The sequence below is a fragment of the Symphalangus syndactylus genome, chromosome X, assembly GCF_028878055.3.
Source record: "Symphalangus syndactylus isolate Jambi chromosome X, NHGRI_mSymSyn1-v2.1_pri, whole genome shotgun sequence".
NCBI lineage: Eukaryota > Metazoa > Chordata > Mammalia > Primates > Hylobatidae > Symphalangus > Symphalangus syndactylus.
This window is the reverse complement of record NC_072447.2, coordinates 61,198,529-61,203,507: the sequence shown is the minus strand read 5'-3', so window position 1 is coordinate 61,203,507 and position 4,979 is coordinate 61,198,529. Positions and strand designations below refer to the sequence as shown.

The window sequence follows — 4,979 nt, the reverse complement described above, 5'->3', positions numbered from 1 at the left end:
TGTTTTTTGGCTGCATAAATGTCTTCTTTTGAGAAGTGTCTGCTCATGTCCTTTGCCCACTTTTTGATGGGGTTGTTTGTTTTTTTCTTGTAAATTTGTTTGAGTTCATTGTAGATTCTGGATATTAGCCCTTTGTCAGATGAGTAGGTTGCAAAAATTTTCTCCCATTTTGTAGGTTGCCTGTTCACTCTGATGGTAGTTTCTTTTGCTGTGCAGAAGCTCCTTAGTTTAATTAGATCCCATTTGTCAATTTTGGCTTTTGTTGCCATTGCTTTTGGTGTTTTAGACATGAAGTCCTTGCCCATGCCTATGTCCTGAATGGTAATGCCTAGGTTTTCTTCTAGGGTTTTTATGGTTTTAGGTCTAACATGTAAGTCTTTAATCCATCTTGAATTAATTTTTGTATAAGGTGTAAGGAAGGGATCCCGTTTCAGCTTTCTACATATGGCTAGCCAGTTTTCCCAGCACCATTTATTAAATAGGGAATCCTTTCCCCATTGCTTATTTTTGTCGGGTTTGTCTAAGATCAAATAGTTGTAGATATGTGGCATTATTTCTGAGGGCTCTGTTCTGTTCCATTGATCTATGTCTCTGTTGTGGTACCAGTACCATGCTGTTTTGGTTACTGTAGCCTTGTAGTATAGTTTGAAGTCAGGTAGCATGATGCCTCCAGCTTTGTTCTTTTGGCTTAGGATTGACTTGGTGATGCGGGCTCTTTTTTGGTTCCATATGAACTTTAAAGTAGTTTTTTCCAATTCTGTGAAGAAAGTCATTGGTAGCTTGATGGGGATGACATTGAATCTATAAATTACCTTGGGCAGTATGGCCATTTTCATGATATTGATTCTTCCAACCCATGAGCATGGAATGTTCTTCCATTTGTTTGTATCCTCTTTTATTTCATTGAGCAGTGGTTTGTAGTTCTCCTTGAAGAGGTCCTTCACATCCCTTGTAAGTTGGATTCCTAGGTGTTTTATTCTCTTTGAAGCAATTGTGAATGGGAGTTCACTTATGATTTCGCTCTCTGTTTGTCTGTTATTGGTGTATAAGAATGCTTGTGATTTTTGCACATTGATTTTGTATCCTGAGACTTTGCTGAAGTTGCTAATCAGCTTAAGGAGATTTTGGACTGAGACGATGGCGTTTTCTAGATATACAATCATGTCATCTGCGAACAGGGACAATTTGACTTCCTCTTTTCCTAATTGAATACCCTTTATTTCCTTCTCCTGCCTCATTGCCCTGGCCAGAACTTCCAACACTATGTTGAATAGGAGTGGTGAGAGAGGGCATCCCTGTCTTGTGCCAGTTTTCAAAGGGAATGCTTCCAGTTTTTGCCCATTCAGTATGATATTGGCTGTGGGTCTTTTTTTGTTTTGTTTTGTTTTTTGTTTTTGAGACAGAGTGTCGCTCTGTCAGCCAGGCTGGAGTGCAGTGGCATGATCCCGGCTCACTGCAACCTCCACCACCTGGGCTCAAGCAATTCTCCTGCCCAGCCTCCTGAGTAACTGGGATTACAGGCGCCTGCCACCACACCCGGCTTATTTTTGTATTTTTATTAGAGATGAGGTTTCACCATGTTGGCCAGGCTGGTCTTGAACTCCTGATCTCAGGTGATCCACCCGCCTCGGCCTCCCAAGTAGCTGGAATTACAGGCAGCCACCAGGCCCGGCCAGAAATTAACACATTTCTAAATAAGCCATGAATGGGAAATTAGAAAGTACTGCATGAAAATGAAAACACAACATACCACAATTTATGGGATGCGACTAAAGCAGTGCTTAAAGGGAAATGTATAGCTTTAAATGCCTATATTAGAACAGGAGAGGGTGGCACGGTAGCTCATGCCTGTAATCCCAGGACTTTGGGAGGCCAAGGCGGGCAGATTGCTCAGGAGTTCGAGATGAGCCTAGCAAGAATGGCAAAACCCCGTATCTACAAAAATTAGCCAGGTGTGGTGGCACGTGCCTGTAGTCCCAGCTACTTGGGTTGCTGAAGCGGGAGGATCTCTAGAGCCCGGGAGGTGGAAATTGCAGTGAGCTGAGATTGTGCCACTGCACTCCAGCCTGGGTGACAGAGCGAGACTCCCTCTCAAAAAGAAAGAAAAGAAAAACGGAGAAAGATTTCAAACCAATAATCTAAGCTCCCACCTTAAAAATGTAGAAATGTAGCAATCTACACTTAAAGCAAGCAGAGGTAAGGAAATGATAAAGATTTGGATGGAAATCATTGCAATGGATAAATTTAAAAAACAATAAAGAAAATTCGTGAAACCAAAAGTTGATTCTTTGAAAAGATCAACACAATTGACAAATATGTAGATGGACCAAGAAGAGAGAAGACACATCACCAAAATTAGGAGGCAAGACCACTGACCCTACAGAAAGGAAAAGGAGGACAAGATACTTCTATAAAAACTTTATGCTAATAAATTAGACAACTTGGACAAAATGGACAAATTTGTAAAAATGCACCGATTATCAAAACTGACTCGAGAAGTCATAGGAAATATGAATAGAGCCAGGCACGGTGGCTCATGCCTGTAATCTCAGCACTTTGGGAGGCTGAGGTGGGCAGATCATGAGGTCAGGAGATTGAAACCATCCTGGCCCACATGGTGAAACCCCGTCTCTACTAAAAATACAAAAATTAGCTGGGCGTGGTGGCGGGCGCCTGTAATCCCAGCTACTCAGGAGGCTGAGGCAGGAGAATCCCTTGAACCCGGGAGGCAGAGGTTGCAGTGAGCCGAGATCTCGCCACTGCACACCAGCCTAGCAACAGAGCGAGACTCCATCTCAGAAAATAAAAAAAAAAGAAAGAAAATATGACAAGAGTTGTAATAAGTAAGTTAAAATCTGTTCACACAAGAAAAACCCAAAGCCAGATAGTTTAACTGATTAATTTTATTAAACATTTACAGGAGAAATAATACCAACATTCTACAAAATCTTTCAGAAGATAGAGGAGGCATGAACACTCTCCAACCCTATGAAGCCAGTATTGAGACCTAAAAGACCTCTGAGATGTAAGCCAAACAAACACATCACGAGAAAACTATACAGCAAATTAAATTTAGCAACCTATCGAGAATTATACGTCACGACCAAGTGGGGTTTACTCCAGTGATTCAAGGCTGTTTGAATTTTTTTTTTTTTTTTTTTGAGACAGGATCTCCTTCTGTCGCTCAGGCTGGAGTGCAGTGGGGTGATCACTAGGCTTACTGCAGCCTCATCCTCCTGGGTTCAAGTAATCCACATCAGCCTCCCAAGTAGCTGGGACCACAGGCGCATGCAACCACACTCAGCTGATTTTTGTATTTTTTGTAGAGACACGGTTTCACCATGTTGTCCAGGCTGGTCTGAACTCCTGAGCTCAATCCACCTGCCTCAGCCTCCCAAAGTGCTGGGATTACAGGTGTGCGCACCCGGCCAACCTTCAAAATGGAATAAAAGTAGCTTTCACCGATGTGATTCTGTGTAGCTGTTCTCTGGAACAGTAGTCGTTTAGCTCCATCCACCTTCCCTCCCATCTAAGTGCATGCCACCACCCCATGGAAGATTCAGTGGACATGGATATGAGCCCCCTGAGCTCCCAGAAGTATCTTTTTGGTTGCAAACTAAAGGCAGACAAAGATTGATCGCTTTAAAGTGGATAATGATGAAAATGAGCACCAGTTATCTTTCAGAAAGGACAGTTTAGGGGCGGGTGCAAAGGGTGAATTGCACGTTGCTGAAGCAGAGGCAATGGATATGAAAGCAGTCCAATTGAAAGTAACACTGGTTGGCCAGGCACAATGGCTCACACGTGTAATCCCAGCACTTTGGAAGGCCGAGGCGGATGGATCACCTGAGGTGAGGAGTTCGAGACCAGCCTGGCCAACATGGTGAAACCCATCTCTACTAATAATACAAAAATTAGCCAGGCGTAGTGGCGGGTGACTGTAATCCCAGCTACTCGGGAGGTTGAGGCAGGAGAATCGCTTGCACCTGGGAGTCAGAGGTTGTAGTGAGCCAAGGTCATGCCACTGCACTCCAGTCTGGGCAGCAGAGCAAGACTGTCTCTTAAAAAAAAAAAAAAAAAAGTAACACTGCAACTTCACAAATGTTGGTACAGCCAAAAGCTTCTCTTGGGGGCTTGGAAATAACACTGGCTATTGTCTTACAATTGAAGTGTGGTTTAGGGCCTATGCATATTAGTAGCACTTAGCAGCTGTGGAGGAGTCAGATGAAGAGGAGGATGCCAAATCCCTAAGTCTATCTGGAAAGCAATCTGCCCCTGGAAGCAACAGCAAGTTTCCACATAAAAAAACTAAAACTTGCTACTGATGAAGATGAATATGTTGAGGAAGATGATGAAGATGGTGACATAATGAGGAAACCGAAGAAAAAGCCCCAGTGGAGAAATCTATACGAGGTACTCCAGCCAAAAATGCACAAAAATCAAACGAGATGAAAATGACTCACTACCATCAACACCAAGATCAGAAGTCAAGAATCCTTTCAAAAACAGGAAAAAACCTCCTAAAACATTGAAAGGACCTAGTTCTATAGAAGACATTAAAGCAAAATTGTGGCCAGGTGTGGTGGCTCACACCTGTAATCCCAGCACTCTGGGAAGCCAAGACGGGAGGATCGCTTGAGCCAAGGAGTTCAAGGCTGCATTGAGCTATGATCACACCATTGCACTCCAGCCTGGGTGACAGAGTGAGACCTTGTCTCAAAAAAAAAAAAAAATGCAGACTGGGAGAAAACACTGGCAAATCATGTATCTGATAAAGGACTTGTATCTAGAATCTATAAAGAACACAACTCAGGTTGGGCACAGTGGCTCACGCTGTAATCCCAGCACTTTGGGAGGCCAAGGCAGGAGAATGACTTGAGCCCAGGAGATCGAGACCAGCCTGGGCAACATTAGGGAGACCTCATCTCTAATTAAAAGAATTCAAAAAGAAGACAAACAACCCAGTTTAAAAATGGGCA

At 43.2% G+C, this 4,979-nt stretch overlaps 1 pseudogene; it reads left to right on the top strand.

Annotated features, from left to right (window-relative positions):
* Positions 1 to 3,241: 3,241 nt before the first annotated feature.
* On the top strand, positions 3,242 to 4,720 carry LOC129476273 (nucleophosmin-like; annotated as a pseudogene).
* The last annotated feature ends 259 nt before the right edge of the window (positions 4,721 to 4,979 follow it).